The sequence below is a fragment of the Sminthopsis crassicaudata genome, chromosome 5 (genome assembly GCF_048593235.1).
Source record: "Sminthopsis crassicaudata isolate SCR6 chromosome 5, ASM4859323v1, whole genome shotgun sequence".
NCBI lineage: Eukaryota > Metazoa > Chordata > Mammalia > Dasyuromorphia > Dasyuridae > Sminthopsis > Sminthopsis crassicaudata.
The window spans coordinates 143,106,007-143,133,801 of NC_133621.1; the positions used below are offsets into that span (position 1 = coordinate 143,106,007).

Genomic DNA, 27,795 nt, shown 5'->3' on the forward strand with positions numbered 1-27,795 from the left:
CCTCTTTATGCCTAAATCATGGACCCATTTTGATCTTATCTTGGTATATGGTGTTAAGTGTGGATCCATATCTAATTTCTGCCATATTAATTTCCAGTTTTCCCAACAGTTTTTTCCGAATAATGAATTTTTATCCCTAATGTTGGAATCTTTGGGTTTGTCAAAGATTAGATTGCTATAGATGTACCCTTTTTTGTCCTTTGTATCTAATCTGTTCCACTGATCTACCGGTCTATTTCTTAGCCAATACCAAATGATTTTGGTGACTGCTGCTATATAATATAGCTTTAGATCAGGTACACTTAGACCACCTTCCTCTGAGTTTTTTTTCATTAGTTCCCTTGCAATTCTCGACCTTTTATTCTTCCATATGAATTTTGTTGTTATTTTTTCTAGGTCATTGAAATAGTTTCTTGGGAGTCTGATTGGTATAGCACTAAATAAATAGATTAGTTTGGGGAGTATTGTCATCTTTATTATATTCGCTCGGCCTATCCAAGAGCACTGAATGTCTTTCCAATTATTTAAATCTGATTTTATTTTTGTGGCAAGTGTTTTGTAATTTTTCTCATATAATTCCTGACTTTTCTTTGGTAGATGGATTCCCAAATATTTTATACTCTCAACATTTGTTTGGAATGGAATTTCTCTTTGTATCTCTTGCTGTTGCATTTTGTTAGTGATATATAAAAATGCCGAGGATTTATGTGGATTTATTTTGTATCCTGCCACTTTGCTGAAATTTTGAATTATTTCTAGTAGCTTTTTAGCAGAGTCTTTGGGGTTCTCTAAGTATACCATCATGTCATCTGCAAAAAGTGATAGTTTAATTTCCTCATTTCCTACTCTAATTCCTTGAATCTCTTTCTCGGCTCTTATTGCCGAGGCTAGCGTTTCTAGTACTATATTGAATAGTAATGGTGATAGTGGGCAACCTTGTTTCACTCCTGATCTTACTGGGAAAGGTTGCAGTTTATTTCTATTGCATATTATGCTTACTGAAGGTCTTAAATATATGCTCCTGATTATTCTAAGGAATAGTCCATTTATTCCTATACTCTCAAGAGTTTTTAGTAGGAATGGATGTTGGATTTTGTCAAATGCTTTTTCTGCATCTATTGAGATGATCATATGGTTCTTATTAATTTGATTATTAATATGGTCAATTATATTAATAGTTTTCCTAATATTAAACCAGCCCTGCATTCCTGGAATAAATCCTACTTGATCATAGTGTATTATCTTGGAGATGATTTTCTGAAGTCTTTTTGCTAATATCTTATTTAAGATTTTAGCATCAATATTCATTAAGGAGATTGGTCTATAATTTTCTTTCTCAGTTTTCGATCTACCTGGTTTAGGTATCAGTACCATGTCTGTGTCATAAAAGGAGTTTGGTAGGACTCCCTCATCCCCTATTTTTTCAAATAATTTATATAACATTGGGGCTAATTGTTCTTTAAATGTTTGGTAGAATTCACATGTGAATCCATCTGGCCCTGGGGATTTTTTCCTGGGGAGTTGATTAATAGCTTGTTCTATTTCTTTTTCTGAAATGGGACTATTTAAGCAATTTATCTCCTCCTCTGTTAATCTAGGGAGCCTTTATTTTTGGAGGAAGTCATCCATTTCACTTAAGTTATCAAATTTATTGGCATAAATTTGGGCAAAGTAACTCCTTATTATTTCTCTAATTTCCTCTTCATTGGTGGAAAGATCCCCCTTTTCATTTGTAAGACTATCAATTTGGTTTTCCTCTTTCTTTTTTTTGATCAAATTTACCAAAGGTTTATCTATTTTATTGGCTTTTTCATAAAACCAACTCTTGGTTTTATTTATTAATTCAATAGTTTTTTTACTTTCAATTTTATTGATTTCTCCTTTTAATTTTTGTATTTCAAGTTTTATTTTTGGTTGGGGGTTTATAATTTGGTCTTTTTCTAGCCTTTTAAGTTGTAAGCCCAATTCGTTAATCTTCTCTTTCTCAATTTTCTTCAAATAAGCCTCTAAAGATATAAAATTTCCCCTTATTACTGCTTTAGCTGCATCCCAAAGATTTTGATATGATGTCTCATCATTGTCATTATCTTGGGTGAAATTGTTAATTGTTTCTATAATTTGCTCTTTCACCCAGTCATTCTTTAAGATGAGATTATTCAGTTTCCAATTACTTTTTGGTCTATTTACCCCTAACTTTTTACTGAATGTAGCTTTTATTGCATTGTTATCTGAGAAGAAGGCATTTATTATTTCTGCCTTCCTACATTTAATTTTGAGATCTTTATGTCCTAATATATGGTCAATTTTTGTATATGATCCATGAACTGCTGAGAAGAAAGTATATTCCTTTCTATTGCCATTCAGTTTTCTCCAAAGGTCTATCATACCTAGTTTTTCTAATATTCTATTTACTTTTTTAATTTCTTTCTTGTTTGTTTTGTGGTTTGATTTGTCTAAATCTGAGAGTGCAAGGTTGAGATCTCCCACTATTATAGTTTTACTGTCTATTTCTTCTTGCAGTTCTCTTAACTTTTCCTTTAGAAAGTTAGATGCTATACCACTTGGTGCATATATGTTTAGTATTGATATGGCTTCATTATTTATGCTACCTTTCAGCAGGATATAGTTTCCTTCCTTATCTTTTTTAACGAGATCTACTTCTGCTTTTGCTTGATCTGAGATAAGGATAGCTACCCCTGCTTTTTCTTCTCTTTTTTTAATACCCTTTTGGAATTCTTCCTAGAGAGCCTTTTTTTTAATACCCTTTTGGAATTCTTCCTAGAGAGCCTTTTGAGTTGGAGAGCAACTCATATCACCCTTTGGTACTTCCTCTGAAGAAATTTTGCCTTTAGTGTCTTTAATGTTTGAGGTCTATTCTTCCTTTTCTGCATAACAGCTACTCAGAACTCTTTTTACTTTTTTGTTCATTTTTATAGGATGAGGTCTGCTTTTAGGGCAAAGGGAAGATTGTCCCAAACTTTCTCTACAGTCAGGTTGACTACAGCTGCACACGATCCTGAAACTGGTGCTATGGGTGTCCTACCTGAACTAGGTGGGTGTAACCAAGTCCGGCTTATTATGCTGAGATTCAGAGGCTCACTATTGCCTTCAGTAGTTGCATTGGAGATCTTACAGCTGGTCTGCTGATCCACTGGTTTCTGAACCAGGACAGAGTAGACAACACTGCTATATTTTGGCTAAGAGGCTCCCAGTAGATTCCCTTGGTTCTACTCTGGGTTTCCCTATCCTAGGTAGCCTCCCCTGCTGGTCCATGGAGACAGATCTGTCCTGAACTTCTCCCAAAATATCTTCTGCTGAAAATTTGTTTTGCTCCAAATATTTGTGGGTTCTGTTACTCCAAAATCATTCAGAGGCTTTTCTAGTTGTTAATTTTGAGGGAAGCTAGGAAGAGCTCAGACAAAGACCTGTCTACTCTCCACCATCTTGGCTCTACCCCTCACCCCAAACTATTTTTAACAATCCCATGGACATAGAAGTATGTTACAATATCTCTCTAGTGCTCTTGGGGGCAAACTCAGAACTCCATGCTCTTCAGTCACCTATTCGACCCATTATCTTGCTAACTCACTAACCAGATTCAAAATGTGATCTGGAACCACCTAAGAAATTACTTTAAAAGTAAAATATCTTTCATGATAATTCTCAGTTCTGAGCCCCATCACTTTTTCTCCTCTATCAGTCTCAAATCCCAAACTCATAGGCTTAGACCATCAAGGTTGTAACAAATACAATAAAAATGTGGACAAAATATTTTAACAATATATCGGATATTAAAAAGATCATAGCCAGAATCATCTGTGCATTCTTCAAAGTCAAGGAAAAATAAGTTGTTAATTAAAATTCAGTCAACAGCTACAACTCTAGAAACTTCCAAAACACTGGAATCATTGATGTAATAATTCAGTTCTCTAAGAATGGCAATTAAAATATCTATTTCCCTTAGGGAATCTTTTTCTATAAAGATTCAAAGTAATTATTTAAGGTTTTGTGAGCCAATAGGCAAAATCAAAGATATTACATAAGTACTTTTGTAATAAGACAGAAAACAAATTCCCACAAATTTTCATGTGAAGAAGTTCAAAATGTAATACTAATTGAGTACTACTGGGGCAAGGAGGAGGTGAAATTCAGGTCTTTTAATGAGAAGAATTGATTTTTTTCTTTATTAACAAAAATGGCTACAAATATTCATCTGTTGATGTTCTATAATGAGATTTTACATGTTTTATCTTCAAAAATATCTTTTCACACAGATACTGCCAAATACTAATATTTATCTACAAGCATATGATTTCAATTGAGCTGAAAGACTAATGCTCTTTTAAAAATTAATTAATTTAAAACTTAAATGCAAAATAGAAAAGAAAAAAAAATGTCATGCACAGTAGAACATGAGGATTCAAAATATAAAACAAATTTCCATTTCAAAAAAGCCTATATAATAAATATTACAGTGTGTTCAGAACTGTCCATCTTGCTTCTTTGTAAGTTTCTTTTATTCTCTGCTGTACACTTTTGATTTTATTCTTTTTTTCCCTTCTTCTCTCTTTCTACCTCCCCCAAGAAGGCTAAATTAAGCATATATATGCGTGTATGTACACACATTTGTACACATATATAAACAATACATATATGTACATACATAAGCATATACATAGCTTTATATATCTATCTATCTATCTATATATATATAGACATATAATACATGTTATTATGTATGTATTATAATCAAATGCATATATATGCACATGCATTTATATGTATCTATATAAAATTATACTAAGATTGTTTGTCCTGTTTCTGAAGTGGATAATATTCTCCTTCTTAAGTCCAAGTCTTTTCATATTTTTCTATATCTGTCAATTCATCATTTCCTGTCCCATAGAAATATTCCAACCTCATACTATCTATTTTAGTTTAAAACAGTATTAATATAATATAAAAAATATTAATCTTTTTTAGCTTTAACTTTGTCTGAAGTCATTGCCACTCCTTTTTTTTTAACCTAACAAATTCTATTCTTCATCTTGATTACTATGTTTGTATGTATCTCCTGTTCTATCCCTTCTGACTCCCCTGCTTTACCTTTACCTCCAGTACCTTACCTTCCTATTACTTATCCTCCTCACCAAGGATTCTTTCTTTATCTTTTCCCCCAACTCTTGTCCCATTAATCTACACACCCTTCTATACTGCTCCCTATTCTATTACCTCACCCTCTTATTTCCTTATAAATTTAGAAGATTTTTAAGCTTTTCTAAATGTTGATGCTGTTCTCTCTTTAACTCTGATCTAATGTGAATAAGGTTCCTTCTAAAAATTCCTCCCTTATCCTCTCCTCCTTCTCTATTCCCTTACCATCTTATTTCTTTCTGAATGTAGAAGAGTTTTATTGCCTTCTAAATATATATTTTTCATTTCCTTTTTAACACATTCCCAATAAGATTAAGGTTCCAGAATTTCCAGCCCTCTTAATTCCTCTGTTTCCTTTCCTATGGTTTTGCTTTATAGAACTCAGCTATAATCCTAGCTTTCTTTTGAATTATCAAATTACTAATGATACTTGTAGACATAGAGTTGACAATTTCACATAAAAAATGTATACTATTTGTCTTCATTGAGCCCCTTGTAATTAGTCTTTGATATTTCTCTTGGGTCTATTATATCAGATTTTCTATTAACTTCAGGACTTTTTACAACAAAATTCCAAAAATATGACTATTCATTGAATATCCTTTCTTTTTTTCATGGATTTCATGGATTATGGTTAATCTTGCTGGGCATGATATTTTTGCCTTAATCCCAGTTATTGTGCTCTTTGATACAGTGTTCTAAGACCTGTGATCTTTTAATGGAGCTGCTGTTAGGTTTTGTGTGATTCCAAATGTGACTTTGTTTTGCCACATTTGAACTTTTTTCCCCTTCTTGTTCAAAATATTTTCTCCTTAACATGGGAATTTCAGAATTTGGCTATGACTTTGCTGTGGGTTTTCCTCATAGAGTATCTTTCAGAATCCACTGATGATCAGTGGATTTTTTTTCTATTTCTAATTTCTCCTCTTGTTCTAACACTTCATGACAATTTTCTTTAGTTAGTTTTTATATTATTATATCAAAATTCTTATTTTTTTTTAAATCACAGCTTTCAGGTAGACCTATTATTCATATGTTTACACTTCTTGATTTCTTCTCCAGATCAGTTATTGTTCTTATAAAGTGTCTCACATTCTCTTCTAATTTTTTCATCCTTTATATTTTGCTTTACTACTTCTTGGTCTCATAACTTCACTGACTTCTCCTTTCCAAATTCCAGTTTTCAAGGAGTCATTTTCCTTCTTAAGATTCTGGATCTCTTTTTCAAGTTGGTTAATTTTCCTTTTCATAATCTTCTTGTTTTTCTTGGATCACTTTAATTTTTTAAATTTTTCCTCAATCTCTCTCATTTGATTTTTTCTTTCTTTCTTTTATATCCCTTGCTTTTATTTATTTATTTTTTTATTATAACTTTTTATTGGCAGAACATATGCATGGGTAATTTTTTACATTATCGCTTGCACTCACATCTGTTCCGACTTTTCCCCTCCCTCCCTCCACCTCCTTCCCTAGATAGCAAGCAGTCTCATACATGTTAAATATGTTATAGTATATCCTAGATACAATATATGTGTGCAGAACCAAACAGTTATCTTGTTGCACAGGAAGAATTGGATTCAGAAGGTAAAAATAACCTGGGAAGAAAAACAAAAAATGCTAATAGTTTACACTCATTTCCCAGTGTTCCTTCTCTGGGTGTGGCTGATTCTGTCCATCATTGATCAATTGGAATTGGATTAGCTCTTCTCTTTGTCGAAGATATCCACTTCCATCAGAATACATCCTCATATAGTATCATTATTGCCGTGTATAATGATCTCCTAGTTCTGCTCATTTCACTCAGCATCAGTTGATGTAAGTCTCTCCAGGACTCTCTGAAATCATCCTGCTGGTCATTTCTTACAGAACAATAATATTCCATAACATTCATATTCCATAGTTTACCCAACCATTATCCAATTGATGAGCATCCACTCAGTTTCCAGTTTCTAGCCACTACAAAAAGAGCTGCCACAAACATTTTGGCACATACAGGTCCCTTTCCCCTCCTCAGTATTTCTTTGGGATATAAGCCCAATAGCAGCAATGCTGGATCAAAAGGTATGCACAGTTTGATAAATTTTGGGGCATAATTCCAGATTGTTCTCCAGAATGGCTGGATTCTTTCACAACTCCACCAACAATGCATCAGTGTCCCAGTTTTCCCACATCCCCTCCAACATTCATCATTTTTTCCTGTCATCTTATCTCTCATTTGATTTTCAAAGGTTTTTTCAGTTATATATATATATTTTGAGGCAAGTAACCATTCTGATGTAAACTGAGATCTTTTTGGGAAAAAATGATGTAACCTTTGGGATGGGGGGGCTGGATGTAAACTGTGACTCTCAAACTCTGGGAAAAGTATACCTTTCCCAGACAAGCCCTTCCCAAGTTAAGGGATTTTATTCAATTGGAGATCTCTGTCTGATGGTCCTCTTGATTGGCCCAGACAGCTCCCAGCCCCAGGCCAACATTTACCCATACAACCAGGGGTCTGTTAACCCACCTTTGCCAAACTCCTAATGAGGAGTTTTGTCTGCTAAGAAAGCTTCCTTCTTAATGAACAATAAAATTTCCTTTTCTAGCCACACAGATTTTGGGCCTACCAGAGGGGTTTTTACACTCACAGGATTGTGCTACTTTCTTCCTCCCCAGGACCATGCCTATAGAGCACAATTGAGCCGAACCCTTATCAGCAGAAGATTCCCTGATCTTATGGACTCAGATAAGGACTCCCTACTTAAAATTCCTGTGGCTGGGGCGGGAGCTGCTTTCCACACCCAGTTAGTCCCTGGGGCTCACTAGTTGCCCTTTCAGTGGAATTAGCTTAGAAGTGTTTACATTTCATTGGGGTCAAACCTCAATCCTAGTATCTTCTTTCAGCTCTTCTCCAGTTTTCCCAGGAGGACAACTGCTCTGCCCTAACTCTTATTTGTTTTTGCATTCTACTTTAGTTCCAAAGCACTTTTTCGTGGGGGAGATCTGGGAATTTTCTGCTCTATTCCCCATCTTCCCAGAATCATCTCTCTAATAGTCTTAAACAAATTTATTTTCTATGGATTTATTTGTTCATCTTGAGTGGGACAGTGCTAGACCCCCTTCCCCAAATTAACTAATCAGAGACATCTTCAGATACAAAGAGAAAGCATTTATTTAATCCCTGCAGAGAGAGGTCCAGCACACCTGGGAAGCACCTCAGCTCCCAACATGTGTCTGCCCTGATTAGCCGTAAAGCTGGTTAAATAGCAAAAGACCCAAGTCTTTGCATTGGATAAACTAAAAGGAAGTAACCATCATTGACCAATGGTCACCAATGTTGTCTGCTTCCTGTGGCTGATTTAGGGTCTGACCTCTAGGCCTAGAGATCATGTGACTTCTTGCAATCTGAGCCCAAAACCTGATCTTCCTGCTCTGCAGATTTCTGGGAATAGGGACCATGTGACTCAGGCCTCAGGCCTGACCTAGTTTATCTCATAGACAGACTTTTTGAGAAAGCTTCATCTGGTCTCATTCAAACTGATCCAAGCTATCAAATGATCAACTTAACTATTTTGTTGTTGTTGTTCAGTCAATTTCATTTGTGTTCATGACTACATTTGGGGTCTTTTTGACAAAGATATTGAAGTGGTTTGCTATTTTCTTCTCAGTTCATTTTACAGATGAGAAAATTGACAGAAACAGTCTTAAAGGAACATGCCCAAGGTCATACATCTAGTAGATCTCTGGAGAAGAATTTGAATTCAGGTCTATGTCTAGGACAGGAAACTTTTATCAGAAAAACTTGCTTCAGGGATTTTTTTCTCATTTTCCTTTTTTTTTTTTTTTTCTTTTAATTTTAATGTCATTGGTTTTGTTTGCAGAAAAACTTTTGAATTTTATATAATCAAAATGCATTTAAAAAATTTTTCTATATCTCTGGTTTAATTATAAACTGTTCCTCTATCCTCAAATATGAAAAGTAAATTCTTCCTTCTTCCTCTATTTTGCTTATGATATCATCTTTTAGGTCAAAATCATATATCTATTCAAATCTTACTTTGGTATAATTTCTGCCAAACTGCTTTCCAGTTTCCCAGAAATCTTTGTCAATTAGTAAGTCTTTATCCATATAATTAGGGTCTTTGGATATATCCAATGCCATACTTGTTGTTTGTTCACTTCTGGATGTTATAAACCTCTTCTGTTCCATTGATCAACATCTCTATTTCTTTTTTTCTTTTTCTTTTTTTTTTTTTTGAGGCTGGGGTTAAGTGACTTGCCCAGGGTCACACAGCTAGGAAGTGTTAAGTGTCTGAGACCAGATTTGAACTCGGGTCCTCCTGAATTCAGGGCTGGTGCTCTATCCACTGCGCCACCTAGTTGCCCCAACATCTTTATTTCTTAAATCATACCAAATTATTTTTATGATTACTGTTTTTAATTAATAAATAATAATAATTTAAATAATTTGAGTTTTGATACTTGTAGATCTTCTTCTTTTACACTTTTTTCACTATGTGTTTAGTCATTCTGCTTATCTAAAATTTTTAATGATGCATAAACAGTTCTTTTGGGGGGCCTGGAAACTGTATCCCCTTAGGGAAAGTTCCCAGGCCCTAGGAAAAGCCTTTTGGTGTTATTCAATTGGAGATCTCTGTCTGGTGGACCTCTATTGATTAGCCCACACAGCTCCCAGCCCCAGGCCAAGATTTACATATATAATCAGGGTGTCTGTTAACCCACCTTTGCCAAATTCCTAATCAAGAGTTTTGCCCACTAAGAAAGCTTCCTTCTTAATGAATGATTTAAAAAAAAAAAAATCCCTTTTTGCCACACAGATTTTGAGTTTGTGAATTCTTTCGCATCTGACCTGTGCCTGGACCAAAGGAGACTTCTCTCCTTATTCTCATACCTCATCAAAGAGTTCTTTATGCCACAGTATAGTATCAATTCTTATAAAGTGATCGTGTCTAAAAAAGTATGTAAATACCTTTCTTTTACATTTAACAAGCACCAGAGATTATCTCCTCTAATTTTCCTGAAGTCGTATTTGGGTCCTTAAATGCTTTCTGATTTATATTTTACTCATATTTGTCTCAGTCTAAAAAAGGATATATTTAAATCCCTCAATTATTATTTTGCTGTATATTTCTCCCTGCAATTTGATGAGGTTTTTTTCTGAATATTTAGATACTACTCTTTTTGGTGTATATATAATAAATATTGACATTGATTTGTTATTTATAGTGCCTTTAAGCATAATCATTTCTCTCTTTATCTCTGTTTATTCTTTTTTATTTTATCTCTTTTATAAGTCTATTTGTGTTGCTGCTTTGTCTGAGATCATGATTGCTATCACTGTTCTCTGATTCAGCTGAAGCATGGATTTTGTTTCAACCCTTCATTTTAAATTCTATATGAATATTTACTTTTCAGATATACTTCTTATAAACAATTTCTAATTCATTCTTTCTAATTTATTCAACTATATTCTTCCATTTGATGGATGAATTTATCCCATTCACATTCACAATTAGGTTTATTAATTGTATTTTCCTCCATCATATATTCGTACATTTTCTTCTCTTTGTATCTATTCCCCCCCTTTAGAAATGAAAAAAAAAATAGGTAAAAGAGTGTTTGCTTTACACTTGTAATCTATAAATGAAACAATCATATCTGCTTTATTGACTCTCCTTTACCTTGCGTCATCCTGGGATACTTTGGAGTCACTTAATTTTTTTTTTCCTTTTAGATTCATTTGGCTTCTTTTCTTTCATAGTTATCCTTTGAGAATCTCTCTCTCCAAGTCATTTCTTCATTGTACTTGGCACTTTGTTTTATTTAGGAATCACATTCTAATTCTATATTCTTGGATGATGTCTGGAAGACTTGGTTGTCCTTGAGTACAGTGCTTAAGAGTAGGCATCATCTTCTGCAGAAATTGCTTTCCCTTGTTTTCTGCTGGAATCCTTCAGACCCAGGCTGCCTACATGATGATAGAGAAACTTTCTTCTTCTATGACCAGGGCTCTGCTTGTGTGGGACTCTAGGTTTTTCTCCAGATCTTTCTCCAAATGGGCTATGGATGGATTCACTCCCTAGCTGGACCTTCCTGCTCCCTTTCTCCAATTGTTATGGAAATCCTAGGCCATACCTGGCTGGGCTTGCTCTGAAACTTTCCCAGGACTCTTCTTCTTCACCCTTTTCTTTTCCTGTTTCTGGTACTTGGCTATTCTCATTGCAGCAAATCTTCTATTAGTCCTGCCTTATTTCTGTTTAGGTTCTACAGATCCTGGAAGTCTTTTTTGTGCAGGCTTGTAGAAGTAGAAAAGTTTATAACTTATTTTCTTTTAAATCTGGTAATTGAATAGCTTTACTAGAGTGTTGTGGGGGCATCTGAATTCCTCTAAGTTCTAATATACCATCATCTTCCCAAAGTCCTGCATATTTTATTAAAGTGTATGCAACACTAGCTTTATTAGTAGTTCTATCACATTTTGACATATATAAGTGGTGATCAATTAAAACCTCATAGGATTTTTCGCCCAGCACAGGCCTGATTCAATACTTATTGAATAATCATAGGTAGAAAACAGCATTGCAGAGTAGGCATTGCCAATGGGAATGTGATTTGAGGGTCTCCAGGGAATTTTCTGTACTCAAATATATCATCCTGTTTGAAGTTCTTTCATTAGCCACCATTTCCTAGGCATTAGGCATTTGTTTTTCCCTTTCAAAGTCTAACTCCTCTTAGGAAGGTCAATATGCAGGTACCTAATGCATTAGTTGGTCTATCAGATACGAAAATAAATCATTTTAGGAATGTTGAAAGATAAATCAGACTTGACTCTGAAAGGGAAAAGCCTAGGAAGAAAAAATAAATCAATCCACTTACAAATATAAAGATTATGTAGATGTGATTTTTTTTTTTTAATTCTCAAAGATAGATAAATGAATGGATGGATGGATGGATAGACAGAGACAGAGAGACAGAGACAGAATAAGGATCAACAATCTATAAGCAATTGTTTCCTATACTTAAAAAGCTTTAGAGTTGGAAGAAAATTTAGATTTAAGCCTAACCATTTTACAGAACTTCTAGGTGATAATTTGGTACACTGAAGTCTTTTGGGAGGAAAATGATCAATACAATTTCAAAATAAGCTCTACTTAGAACTTCTAAAGTCTAGGTCTCAAATGTTGGGACAATTTAAGTTCCTAAACCCAAAGCTAGCCATTACATTAATGAAGGAAAATTAAATGGCACAGAAATTCAAGTATTGAAATTCCAATTATTCCCCCAAAAAACCCATAGGCTAAGGGAAAAAAATTCATCCAGAAAAAAAGAAGCAGAAGAAACAAGCAGGATGCAACAGAGATGGGTGAAGGGATAGCAGCTGAGGTTGCTGCTGGGGCTCTGGATGGACTGCTTCCTACTGGGGCTGGCAGAGGCCCTAAATTCCCTATTTCCCTGGCATCAAGGAATGATAAGGTCATATTGCTGGAGAATCATGGATAATATCCAGATAATATTCAGTATCTTACTAGCTACTATGATACTTATGGTGATTTGTGCCTATAGGCCTTTCACTTTCACTAACTAGAGAAAGAGATCCTGCAGATACTCTCTGAGAACATAAGTGGTGTGTCTTCATGGGACCAGTAGAGAAACACATACACACTCTAAATTTGGACAAATAGACAATGAAACAGAAGCCTCTCTTTATAATTTAAAGGTGAAGAGGAATCAACTCCTAACAATCTTGTGTGTGTGTGTGTGTGTGTGTGTGTGTGTGTGTTTATGTCTAGCTAGACCTGAATCAAGGTTCTTAAAAAATAATTATAATAATGATAAGGTTATTTTAGATTGTATGTAATAGTCCTTTTGGAAACTGATATTTGGAAATATTAAAAAGCCCTTTTAGAAATGAATATTTTGATATATTAAAAAGGAGAATTTAAACTTCAGCTTTTTTTTCTACTTGGGACTCATGTTCTGTCATCTGATGAGAATAGGGAATGAGAACAGCAAAATTCTCTTGAATGGCATAATTCCTAGTTGACTTAGTCAAATTAAAAATGGAAAGCCTTTTTTTCAGAGAGCTAGTACAACTGTGCAAACTTGACTATTGTGCCTGTTCTTCATTCTCAATTTTACACTCTAATGCTTCCCCTTAAAAGCATTATCATAATTTAGTCAGGCTTGTCATGTCTGCCTAGATGGCACTCTTGTTTAACTGAAAATGTTAAGTGTGCTTTTGTGGATATTTTTTTTTTTTACTAAAAGCATGAAATTTTTTAACTAGCTTTTTGGAAAGACCAAGAGTTAAAATAGACCCACTGGAAAAAGGATCTGAGAACAAAACTGAGGTACAGAACTCAAGTGCGACACTTTGAATATGGAAAATTTTATTTTAAACATTTTCACTCTCTAAAACTAGAGGTTCATAAAAAGCCAATGTTAACATTTTAAGTCTCGTTTTAACAATGATGACAAATAACAATGGCTAATATTTATATAGCTTATTTATAGCTAGATGCCAGGAGTTTCAGTAAGCATTTTTGATCTTTACAACAACCAAGGGAAGTGGTGCTACTATTATCCTCATTTTATAGATGAGGAATCTCAGGCAAGCAGCAGTTGTGAGTTGCTAAGGGATGCACAGTTTGTCAGAGTCTGAAGTTGGATTTGAACTCAGGTTTTCTTTCTCCAGAGCCCAAAGCACATTCATTTCTGCGGGATGAATAAGAGTATTTTAAAAGAAGCTTCACATGTTTATCCTATATGAGTATTAGTTGTCCAGTCAAGCCTGACTCTTTTTGACTCCATTTGGGATTTTCTTGGCAAAGATACTGAAGTGATTTGCCATTTCCTTCTCCAGCTCATTTAACAGATGAGGAAACTAATCTAAACTTGTCTAGGATCCCACAGCTAAGAAGTGTCAGAAATAAGATTTGAGAAGATGAGTCTTTGTGACTCCAGGCCCAGCACTCTATCCACTGTTCAAAATGGCCCATATGAGTGTTTACTCATACTGAATCTTAATTTTTTATAATTCTTGCAATTATTTTGCCCTGTTAGAATTTTTTTCAATATGACAAAATTATTCTGTAAGCATAAATATGTCATTAGTATTTATTTTACATATGCTAGATTATTTTGATTTGTCAACATAATTACCTCCAATTTATCCTATGTATATCTTGTATATGTGAAGTGTTTCACATGTCTCCCCCACTAAATTGAGGGATCTTGAGGCCCCTCTAGAGACAGCCTGGTGGCCCCTTGCTCTCAGCACCTCAACATATTGGTGCCAGATTTAGTACTGACTTTAGTATTGGCTTTAGCTCCCTGCAGCTCGAAAAGGTGTAGTTCAAACCATCCACCAGCTTCATTCTCTCCTAGTAACAGGATTTTAAAGTTGCCATCTGTATTCACAAAGAGAGTTTCTTCATTGGCTATTTCTTACACCAATGAAATAACTGATCTAGCTCCACACCTTCCTTACCCTTACCCACAAAAAAGGAGGGCAGATCAAAAGGGACTGTCACCAAAGGAGAGAGAGAGCAGAGAAGCTGGAGAATTTGTTCACAATTCTATCTGGATCTAAAACCAAGTCTGTAAAGTACAGTTTAAAACAGTATATAAGGGCAAGGTTAGTTACCCTCCACCCCATACCAAGCATTTCCATTTCAATTATTTATCCACAACTTTTTATTTTATTTTATTTTTTATTAAAGTTTTTTATTTTTGAAAAACATATTCAGAGATAATTCTACAATATTAGCCTTTGCAAAACCTTGTATTCCAGTTCCCCGCCCCCCTTCTCCTACCTCTGTCCCCTAGATGGCTATCCACAACTTTTCAAACCCCAAAAGGGAGAAGAATAAGTGAAAATATTTTTCAAATGTCTCAACAGGTATAAAAATTGCTGAGCTATAATTGAAATCATTGTGGTCAATGTTAAATAATAATCAATTTATTAAGCACCTGCTATGTGCAAAGTACCAAGTTAAGGAGCAAGAGAGATACAAACCTTCCCTCCCCCCCCCCCCAGGTTATCATTACCATTAGATCTAATCCATTGTTTCAATTACATCTTATAGAAAAGGTAGAAGAGTGGACCACTTTGTGGGAATTGTTCATTTTTCATATAGCAAGTACCTATTATGTTCAAAGCATTTTGCTAGGTATTAACAATAATAGCTAACATTTATATGGTGCCTACTATGTTCCAGGTACAATAGTAAGAGCTTTACAGTTATTACCTCATTTGATCCTCATAACAACACTGGGAGGTAAGTGTCATTATTACCCTTTTTATTATTTTTTTTTTAACAGATAAGAAAACTGAGACAAATAAAGTTAAATGACTTGCTCAGTAAGTCTGACCTTAGTTAAGTGTCTGATGCTAGATCTGAATTCAAATCTTTCTGATTTGGCTTAGCTTTCTATCCACTGCACCACTTAACTGCCCCTCAATCAAAGTTTCTTATTGTTCCCATCTACTAGAGATCTATCTGTGTTAGGAAAGATTTTTATATCCAGCAAATCCATAACCAAACCTCCTTTGTAACCAAAAAAACAAACAACAACAAAAAAAAGTAAAATCAGCCAACAACAATGACCACATCTAAAATGCAGGCAACTTTTCATGACTATTTCCCAACCTTTCTACCAAAATTAGGAAGAGCTTTCCTTCTCTTCTCTGGATCCAAGATGGATCATTATGATTACTGTGATCCATTTCATTTTTATCTTCTTTTCATTTATACCACTTTTGCTTTAGATCTTCTATCCTTGTTCTTTTTACTTCACTTTGGATCAGTTCATATGAGAATTCAGATTTCTTGCTTCTGGCACAGAATTCCTAATTTGGACCTGCCTGGGATAGGTCCTCACATTCAACTTTAACCAATAAATTCCCTGTTGCATACCTATAATTTCTTGCATCCCCACTACTCTGTGAAAGTAGGAGTAGGAGTACTTACATCACTACACATGTTTTGTAGGCTATATTTGTTATACGACACTGCAACTGCAATTGTTTCCCATTTTTTCCATGATAATTGTCCATTGTTCCAATGTTTTGTGTTTTCCTTCAGTTTATTTTTGGAGTTCTGTCTGATTATAAAAGACCTAACATTCTGGGATTCTTTTCAGCTAATTTAACATGCCTCTGCCATTCTGGAGTCATGCAGAACCCAGATTATGCTGCCAAAAATAACAACAAGCAGATCAGCAGGAGCTTGATTTCACAGACTCACAGAAATTCAGAGCTGGAAAGAACCTCAGAGGCTGTGAAGTGCAACTTGTCCCTGAAAAATATGCTCTTCCATAACCTGACAACCGATCATTCAGGCTTTGTTCAAAGCCTACAAGTAAGAGGGAACCCAATACTTGCCCAATGTAGCCCATTTCACACAAAGGACAGCTCTAATGATTAGTCTGTTTTCTCCACCTAAATTTCATTCATTCCTAATTCTGTCTTTAAGGTACAAGTGGTACAGGTCTAATCTCTTTTCCATCTCAGGACCCTTCAAGTATTAAATATATCTTTTTTCTCTAATGCCATATTAATATGCTCAGCTATGGAAGCAAAGGAAGGGAAATTGGCAAATATGAAAAATATAAATCAAAATAAAATCTCAGTTAAACAAGAAAAATGAGGTAAATTGGTCATCCATAATACAATACTATCTGGAATGCCAAGACAACATCTACACAGTAGAAATGAAAAGGACATTTTGTTATTATCTACTTCATTTGATCATTGCTGACTACATAGTAGTTTTGGGGAATACCTGGTTATTACACTAAGATTCAGTATTCTGTCCAGAATTTTCTTTTCTGAACCTATCTGTATGGTATTTATCTGCCAAAATTTATACCCAGTGAAAATACAGGACTTCACAAAACTAGTAGTTCTAAGCAAATATATGGATATGTTCTTCTTTCTGATGTCTTGCTTTCTGTCATCATCCCCATTATTTGCCACATCCCACTTTTCTCAGAAATATAATCTTGATCTGTTATCTGTGCTAACAGGTGAGTACACACCTATTGTTTATGCAATCATTTCAGTTGTATTTAACCCGTCATGACCTCATTTGAGGTTTTCTCCGCAAAGATATTAGAATGGTTTGCCATTTTCTTTTATGATTTTTAAATGATTTTTTATGATTTTTATGATTAATTTTAAAGATGAGGAAACTAAGGCAAACAGGATTATGTGACTTGCCCAGGATCACCCAGATGACTAGATATGAATTACCTAGTCTTATCTTGTCCAAGTCAAGGACTCTATGTACTGTGCTCTCTAAGTAACCCATATATATGTATATACACATATTTATATGTTTTCTGTGAGTTAAATTGCTAGGACATAGCTTGGTAAAGTCTAAAGAACAATGGACTTGGAGAGGACATGAATTGGAAGCTTTGTTCCACCAGTAACTAGCTGTGTGACTAAGGGGATGTCATATGACTTTTGGGGGCACACTTTCCTAATCTAGAAAATGAGGCAGTTGTGCACTAGATGACTCATAAGGTCCCTTGTGACTAAAAGCCTGTGAATCATATTCATATACTAATGAACATCACCTATTAATGCTCTAACATCCTCATCCCAATTCGCACTCATACTGATGAGGGTCGTAGGGGTACCTCTAAGGGACTTGGTAATTATCATCTAATGCTGTTGGTTATAGACCTAAAGTTTGTGTATTCTTCTTCATATCAATTGCTAATAGTCTGACTTCAGAAAAACCTGGAAAGACCTACATGAACTGATGCTGAATGAAGGGGACAGAATCTGAGTAATATTGTACACAGTAACAAGATTATGTGATGATCAACTGGGATATACATGACTTCTCAACAAGGGGGTGATTCAAGGAAATTCTAATAGACTTGGGGTAGAAAATACCAATCACATCCAGAGAGAAAACTATGGAGACTGAATGTGGATTAAAGCATAGTATTTTCACCTTTTTATTTGCTTTTTTCTTCTTTGTGAGTTTTTTCCCCTTTTGGTCTGCATTTTCTTTTTATGATTCATGACAACATGGAAATATGTTTAAAAGGACTGCATATGGGGAGGGGGGAAGGAGGAAGAAAAATTTAGAGCACAAGGTTCTACAAAAATAAATATTGAAAATTATCTTTGCATGTATTTGAAAAAAAATCCTAATAGTATTTTAATTCTGAGTAAATATATAAGTAAATACAATTTTTTTTGTGAAATAAATTAGTTAAAATATCAACTGTTAATGATTGCCACTCCCTTATAATCATTCTCTACTGATTAGTTTTTCAACATCATTTGACCAATTTTCATCATTTTGCTTTTACAAAAGAATATTTACTAAAATATACAAGAAGTACAAACATTTCTTCTTTATACCTCATACCAACTCAATACCTGGAGACGGTGACTCAAACTCAAAACGATTTCTATAAAGCATTTGGCCCACCAAATTTACTTCCAAATGAGGCATAGCCGGACAAGTTCCTTCCTCTTGTACGACCTGGCCTCTTGGCTTTGAGGTCAACCAAGTACTGGGCTCCTAGTTACTTCTCAAGGCTCTGCTGGTAGACTGCCAAACCTCGTCAGCAGTCTGGTTCCAGGATCTCTGGGGGCTACCTCTCTTAACCTTTTGAAGTTTACAACATTATAAATTAAGGTTGTTTTTAATTTGCATCCTTAAATATAGCTTTGTAATCTTTAAGACATTATGAGTTCTAAAATATTTATAGCAGCTCTCTTTGTGGTGGTGTAGGACTAGAAATTGTGGGGATGCCCATCAATTGAAGAATGACTGAATAAGCTGTAGTATATAATTGTGATGGAATACTACTGTGCTTTAAGAAATGATAAACTCAAAGATCTTAGAAAACCTTGGATAGACTTGCACTAAATAAGGAAGAGCAAAGTGAACAGAACCAAAAGAACATTGTATACAGTAATAACAATATCGTTTTAAGAACCACATTGAGTGACTAAGTCATCTTGACTATTATAAGTACCTGAGTTAATTACAAGGGATGTATGAAGGCATATGCTATCTGCATCCAGAGTATAAAGGGATAAATGGAAATATGTATAGAAAGACTATACACATTCAGGAGGACCCGAGTTCAAATCTGGTCTCAGATGCTTAACACTTCCTGCTGTGTGACCCTGGGCAAGTCACTTAACCCCAGCCTCAGGGGGGGGGGGGAAGATTATACTTGTAAAACCATTTATACATACATACATATATAGATACTATACACATATATATGTATACACATATTTGTATCTAAGATGATGAGAGAAAATAAGGGGAAAATATATATGATAACTTTACTATACATATAAAAGGAATAGTAAGTTGTACATAATAGATTTGAAGTTTCATGTACAATCATCTTTTTTTTTTTCTATTCTACCATGTTACAGAAATGCTTGTTTTACTTCTTAAGTTTAGAATAATTTTTTTAAAAGTTTTTATCTTAGTCCGATTATATGATATTCATGTAAGAGCAAGAAAAAAAAATAGATGCAATAGAAACAGACACAATGGGGGAAGCTCTCATAAGTCACTTGGCAGGAACCTGGTGAAGATTTAAAGAACCACAGTCTCTCTCCCCAAGTGAAGGTTTGTTCCTCCCTTGAAAACAAGAAGGAAGGAAAGAGAAAAAAACCATGCTGGATAAGTGTTTAAACATACTCTCAATTCTAGCTCAGCAGTTGATCACCCAAGAGGCTCCTCTTGCTCATATGCTAAGCAGACTAGAAAGAATACCTTTGCATGTTCTAAAGTCCATTTGGAGATTACACCCTCAGGGAAGACTGCAAATGTTTATAACATGGTTCACTGGTTAGTCCTCCCATTACATAATGAACTTAATAGAAAAACGAAAGAAAAAAATAGAATCTAAAGATAGAATGAACCTACTCCAAACCTCCTCAATTTGTAGATAAGTAAACTGTTGAGTGGCTTGCCTATGTTCACATAAGTAATCAAGCTAAAATTTGAATGCATGCCCTTTAAATCTTAATCAAGTGCTCATTGCATTATACCACACTATTTATCAAATTCCATTATATTTGAGTTTGTTCAGCATTTTCCTAACTTCCTATTACGTTTATTAATATCTTACATTGTTAAGCATTAATCTATATACTGTTGATACAAAGATTGTCCCTTCAACTATTCCCTCCCTTCCAGAAGTTTATATGCAACTTTTTAAATGAATGAAAAAAAAAAACAAAACACTAAGTGCCAAGAACTGTATCAAGTGCTAGAGATACAAAGAGAAAGAGTAAGATTGTCCCAATTCTCAATCTCATATTCCAGAGATGGCAACCTATAAAAGAAAGTTCTGCTGGAAGGAAGCTGGCAGAGCTGAGAAGTTCTAAAAAAACAACAATGGGGTTAGATGATAAGGTCCAGTCATCCTTTGATGGAGTGCATAAGATGGCAATGCAGGAAAGGCAAATGGCAAGGGCAGGAAGACCTTAGAGGCAGTAGGTAGCAAGACAGATGGTAAAGATGAGGGGGCCTTCCCTCTCAACAGAAGGGATAGAATTATAGGATTCTTTTAACAATTCTTCAAAGACTTAACAAATTCATTAAATAAAACCATGTTATTAGAATAGCTTATTATTGATTGAATAGCCATTATTGATGTGAATAGCCAAACCTCCAGATGGGTTCTGGGTGGCTACGATAGGTGTTGTGACAGAGTTTAGCTAGACTTAACATAGATGAAGTAATAACTGCTTTTCTCTGGTTATTAGTGAATGTGAACAATTCTTATTTTTTAATATTCTTTAGGAAGGAGGTACATGGAAAAAAAAGGGAATCAAAAAGAGCCAAAGATAGCCATGGAATATAACTCTCCATATTATTCAGCTTGACTAAAGTAATCTCTGTGAACAGTATTCCTATTTCAGCTCATTTTCCAGCCATTTTCCTTCCAATTTCCAATCCATCTCTTAAATGACAAGTGGATTATCTGTACACACAATCAGTTTCTCTATATTTAGACCCTTTGTTTGCTCAGTCCCTTTGGCAGGTTCTCCTAAGGCTGCTGTTTGGTTTGTTATCCAAAATGTGTACATACCACTGATATTTAGAGCATGATCTTGTCCCCAGAAGTTACCTATACTTCCTTGTGCCTTTTCTGTTCCATTATTTCTGCTGAAGACCTTTATATACACCATGGTAGAGTCCAATCCCTGTCAGTAATGCTTCCAGAGTCATACATCTGCCAGGCGTCAGAAAAGCTTACCAAATCCCATTTATAGCCTTCTCAGGTCTCCTCCAGTCTCTCTGTGGGTTTAGTGGTTAAGAGCGATCCTGTCTTTCAGGGAATACAGCAGCTTACATTCAATATAATTAATTGTTCTTTTGATAGCCACTTTAAACCTATTGTCCTATTCCTGAACTACAGAAAATATTTTCTTTAAAACTCATCAGTTCAATTCAAAAAGCATTTATTAAAGCTTATTATGTGCCAATCTTCATGATAAGTGGGCATTAGAAATACAAAGATAAAATAAATTTGAAAACATTTATCCCAAAGTACTTCTCTCTTCTCTTGAGTAGTTTTATCTGAGGGAGCACTATGCCTCTCTTTCAACTTCCTTCTTTTTCTCTTTTCTGGCTATTCTAGCCATAAAGCTTAACATACTTACAGAAACCACTCATTTTCCTGGTTGACGTCTATTTTCTCTGTCATTGCTAGAAGGTTTTCTGATATTTTTCTTTTATTTCTTTTCTCCTTCTGGATTAAAATTTTAACACACAGTTTATATAGTGATAGAGTTTAAAATCTAGTAAAAGCACAGATGTTAATGATTTTTGTACACAGCCAAAGTAAATTCTAGGTAACAAACTGATCAAACTAAACAGAATTCCCTTTTGTGACATTACATAATGATCATATAATAATTTTAAAATTTAAAAAATCATTCATATTAACTCATTAACTTCACATAAGAAAAATACTTACTCTTTTAAATTTAACCTCTTTTTTCATGTAACAGTATTTTACTTATTTATTTTTTCCAATTACATGTAAAGATAGTTTCCAACATTGGCTTTTGTAAGATTTCGAGTTCCAAATTTTTCTTCCTTTTTTCTCTTCCTTCCCTCTTCTCCAAGACAGCAAGCAATCCAATATAGATTATATACGTACAATCATGTTGAACATATTTCTATATTTGTCATTGTGAAGAAGAACCCAGAACAAAAGGAAAAACCACAAGAAAAAAAATTTTTTTAAAGTGAAAATAGTATGCTTCAATTTGCACTCAGACTACATTGTTCTTTCTCTGGATGTGAATGGCATTTTCAAATACAAGTCTTTTAATGCCCATCTTTTTAAAATTCTAATGCAAAAAGCAAACAAAAACCATTCAGAATGAGACAATTATATATAGCTACCTAATTAATTATTAATTAGTATTAATGGGGTTCTACAGTATTTAAAACTCCAATTGAAATATAATTTGTTTCTTTTATTTATCCTAATGAGCAATCTAAGGAGGTTGTAACCAACATGATAAAAGACGATAAAATTATATCAAATGAGAACTGGTTGAAGAAATTGGAGACATTTGGTCTAGAGAGGAGAAAACTTAGTTATGATAGCTATCTTCAAGTAATTTGAAGAAATGTCATGTGTAAAAGAAATGAAACTTCTTCATCTTGATCCCAAAGGCAAGAGAAATGGGCAAAACAATAACATAAAAGAAAACATTACTAAAAATATCAAAACATAGGTCAATATATTGACCAATCAATTTCAGAGGTAGAAGATTACTGGTGAGATATATATGAGATATATAATGAGTTATGTACTAGCAGACATGAACAATGTTTGTTCCTGTTATTGTTGTTGTTTTGCTTGACTACACTTTGTTACAAGAGAAATTTTTATCGGGAATACAGAATTGGGAAATATTAGCAATAAAAAAAGGAATGAGGGAATTTTTAAAATGGAAATTGTATAGTAAAAATATCCTAACAAAGCTATCTAAAAGTGGAATGAGATTCTTTTGTAGATGATGATAATGATGATAGTGGTGGTGGGGGTGATGTTAATGACTTGCATTTATGTCATTTTAAGATTTGTAGATTATATATACATATGTATATATATACACATGTGTGAGTTATGTGTGTGTATATGCACACACATATATGTATATATATGTACATATATATACACACAATACACATACATATATGTAATTTGATCCTCACAACAACCTTGTAAAGATAAATGCTGTTATTATGGTTCTCATTTTACAGATGAGAGAACTAAAGGATTGAGTGTTTATCCCTGGGTCACAGAGTTAGAAAGTATATGAAGTCAAATTTGAACTCAGATCTTCCTGATTCCAGGTCCAATGCTTCATTTTCTATGAAATGTTTCCCATTTCAAACAAAATCCAGAAAATTATTTGTTGGGTATGTTGTGGAGAATATTTTAGGATCATACAAGATCAGAAGTATCAGATGTAAGACCCATAGACTTGATAGCACTAAAATGCAGCTCCAAGCAGATTAAAATATAATTGGGAAATATTTATTAAAATGAATGAAAATGCAATAAAACATAGGTGATATTAACTTAAGCTAACATGTGGGGATCCTCATGTATGATTTATTGGTATCTCTTTATGAGTTTGATACAGCTGGACTAGATTTTTTCTGAGATCTATTCCAGCTGTAAGATTCTATGATTTTGTGTTTATATCCTAATTTTCCAAATTTATTTTTTAAAAAGTTGTATTTCTGCATTTTATGTTTACTTCATTGTCATTTCTGGATATGCCCCACTGATAACTTGCCCACTGAGTCTTGCCTTGTTACAAACTAAAACCAAACAGAAAGTATTTACTCCTGGCTGACTAGGTATGCAACATTCTACATCTTTATAGTTTCCTACCTCTCTAGCTAAAAGAGTCATATGTATTTGTTTAACTATTTTTTGTTTACACTATTATATTCAATATATAGATGTAAGTGTGTATGTTTGTGTATGTGTGTTTATACATATACATAAATGTGTATAGTTTTTTCTTGGTACTGCTAAATTCATTCTGTATCAGTTCAAAAATCTTAGATTTAAAGTCAGGACCTAAATTCAAATCCTGTCTCTGATGATTTCTGTATCTGCAAATCTATCTCTTATTTACATGTATAAATTTGAATTTCCTCATGAGAAAAATGAACAGGGATGGACTAGGAGACCCGTAAGATTTCTTCTAGCCTAAATCTATACTCCTATGATTTCTTATGATACAATAATATTCTCTTCCATTTATGTAAGACAGACATAAAGTAGTAGTAGATAGAAAGCTTTCCTTGGAACAAAGACCTAGTTTTAAATCAACACCTGTGACACATTCTGGCTTGTGACATTTTTAGAAGGTTCTTATAATTGCTTTAAAGTTTATATTGCATCATGGAAGACAGACACTTAGCTTTCCAAGAGTTGTTTATGGTTTGAACTTTATTGAGTACAGACAAAAATAAAAGAAAAAAGAGCCCTCCTTTTATTACTTCCTATATTCTCTCACGGAGGAAACTACTGATCAAATTTTTAACTTTCCTTTTCTTGAAACCCGGGGACCAGACCCTCCCTCTAGAAACATAGGATTATAAAGATGATTTAAATAAAAGGAACAAGTCAGTACTTTGAAAATAGGGCTGTTTCCCACAGTACCACAGTTTTCCTCTAGATGGCACAGCAGCACTTCTCCATGGACCTGACCCAGCAGGCTCTCTAAATCCCTGCTACTGCAGTAATTTAAGTAAAGGAACTAGATGTACTCTTTGCAGAAGATTGCAAGATCCAAAATAACCTCTCTTCCCATTTGAAATGCTGCTTTTTAAGTAGCTAGAGCTTTCAGAGAATGGCTGCAGTACTTAAAAGGGAAAATCAAGAAGGTGGAGTAGGTAAGAGTTGTATTTCATAAAATTAAAAGATCTTAAAAGTTTGGTTTATTTCATTATCTAAATGACAGGAATGCAATTTAACTCTACTAATGATGATCAGGACAACTCATTGGACTTGTGGACAGCATATTATCAAGTCAAGTCAACAAGCATTTACTAAGCAATTGATGGGCATCCACTCAGTTTCCAGTTTCTTGCCACTATGAAAACGGTTGCCACAAACATTATTGCACATGTGGGTTCTTTTCCCTCCCATATAGTCTCTTTGGGATACAAGCCCAGTAGAGACAATGCTGGATCAAAGGGTATGCACAGAGTGAATGCCATTTGGCCATAGCGGAAGTGGTTTTTTAATATAGTACATTTAGAACAGGGGCCTAGTTCACTTTTCTTATCTATGAGTCCACTCAATTCCTTATCTTCTGGAATTTTGGGGTCAATAAAGGAAGAAGACTCTGGAGAGGAGCCAACAATCAAAACTCAGGAGTGCACAAAATTTTAGCACTTACAAGGAAAGAAAGGTTAGGTGCTGTATGACAAGAATCCTTTCTTGACTTCCTTTTGATAAGACCAGAATATGTTATAGCATTACAGATTGAAAACGGAAAAGGACTTTAGGGGCCAGAGCCCAGTCTCTGCATTTTACAAATGAGAAAACTGTGGCAGAGAGAAATGAAGGACACACGACTAGTTAATATATGTGAATCCAATGAAGTAGCTGGGAAATTAAGTGGATAAATTTGTGGCAGAGCTTAGTGACTCAGTGAATAGAGCAATGGGACTGGAGTTAGGAAAATCTGAATTTTAATCTGATCTCAGAATTATTTTGCTTTGGTTTCCTCAGTTATAAAATAGGCATAATAATAGCACCTAGCTTGAAAAATTTTTGTGAGTATCACATGAAATAATATTTTCAAAACACTTAGCACATTGCCTGGAACTTAGTAGGTATCATATACATGTTTATTCCCATCCTTTCTCTCTGTACAGTAATTCATTGTACATTATTGACTGTTCCCCAGGACTTAGAAGGGAAGTTCCTTAAGGATAAAAGGGGAAATATCATGCCTTGATACTTCATTGGATTCACATATATTAACTAGTCGTGTGTCCTTCATTTCTCTCTGCCACAGTTTTCTCAGCCCCCTACTCTACCAGTTGGGTTTCCTCCATTTTTAAGGGATAATAAGTAGGCCCGAGTTTCATTTAATCATTTAACATCAATTTGCCTTTACAAATTTATGTTCACTTCTAAGATAAGAACAAGCATACAAGTTTTTTCCCCAATGCCTCTAGGTCACATCTTCCCCTTTACCACCTAAATCTGGGGGGCTGGACTTAATACTTAGTTCAGTTCCTATGAAACATCGATCCTACTAAGTTCATGGCCCATGTGACATGACTGCTGGATGAATCTTCATCTCAACTTTCACTGCTTGGATCCAGATCGTTCTTTGCTGCTGAGGGCAAGGATGCTGAGCTACCTGAAAGACCCAGCTGGAGCCTTAAGCCCACCATGTCCACAAAACATCAGAGCAGCTCCCCTCCCTCCAACTATAAGGGAAAATAATAAATGAAAAGTGTCTCTCATCAGAAAGCTCCCTAACATCCTCCATGTGGAAAAAATACATTTAGGGAACAAGCTGTTGGGGTTCACAGAGACAACAGCCTTCTATCACCCAATATGAAAGTAAAGAAGGAAATATGGACCCATTGAGTATGTATTGCTAAAAAGAACTTTGGAGCTAAATCTGAAATATTCTTTTATATTCTAATCCTTAAGGCCTGCCTGGAATACAATATATATTAACCAATGCTTGTTGATTATTTAGAGCCTTCATGAAGGATTTATAGGAAGACATAATGGACAAGAATTGCACAAGAGGCTGGAGGAAATGAGGCATAAAGAATCAAGAGGAATATAGTAAGATTTATAAGAACTGAAGAAGAGGAAAGTAATTAGGACCAATAAAACAATCAACACAACAACTTGATCAATGGACACAGAAAGAGCAATAAAATGAAATAGCTCATTGGGTAATTATCATGAACAGTCTGGGCCCTGGAAGGAAATGAAGAATAGAGAGGGATATGTACAAAAATGAGCATGAGCCTCAGAGGAATCATGGGGTGTTAGATAAAGATGTGATCTGAGAATCAAGAACACCTAAATTCAAGCCACTGGTTCCAAAGTATCCTTCAACCCAACCTTCCACTCAACCTACTTAACTTGTCAGTGTCCAAAGTTGCTAAGACTAAATTGTGGAAAAAGTGTAGATTTGTTTTGAGATGAAGTTCTTCCCTAGGTAATTCTTCTACTAAGGAAAACAGATATGTTCAAACAACATTAAAAAAAAAAAAGAATGCCAATAATATGTAAAAAAAAGAATTGTGCAAAATGAGAGGGCATGGACCTCTTAAAGAAAATTTCTCAAAGGAGATGCCTCAGAGAGATGGTAGAGCATATGCAGGCATTCCATAACTAGTTCTGGTCAGTTTACTGTATGGTGGAGGGGAGGCTCTCGGATTGGGTTAAGAGGCATTAAAGTGCTCACATTAATGAAATCATAAATCTATTAACTGTGAAAGTCTAGCATAAGACCCTATGATATAACCATTATTTTTTTTTTCCTGTCTATTTCTTTGAGTCTTTCTCGTTCAACTCTTTGTCTTCTGGGGAATCTAAACAAAGGAG

The 27,795-nt window shown here is 34.6% G+C and overlaps 1 protein-coding gene across 17 annotated transcripts in view; it reads left to right on the top strand.

Moving 5' to 3' along the window:
* The window catches only part of LOC141543321 (uncharacterized), a 139,120-nt gene that overhangs the window by 77,788 nt on the left and 33,537 nt on the right, over positions 1 to 27,795 (top strand). For 10 of the 17 annotated variants that reach the window (XR_012482407.1, XR_012482408.1, XR_012482410.1 and 7 more), the window contains one exon: positions 15,378 to 15,437. The exons of 6 other annotated variants lie outside the window; for them this stretch is intronic. The gene's annotated coding sequence lies outside the window, so the exon portion shown is untranslated. Of the gene's footprint in view, positions 1 to 15,377; positions 15,438 to 16,232; positions 16,521 to 27,795 lie in introns of those variants that run through there. One more of the 17 variants, XM_074268367.1, reaches the window with a different exon arrangement.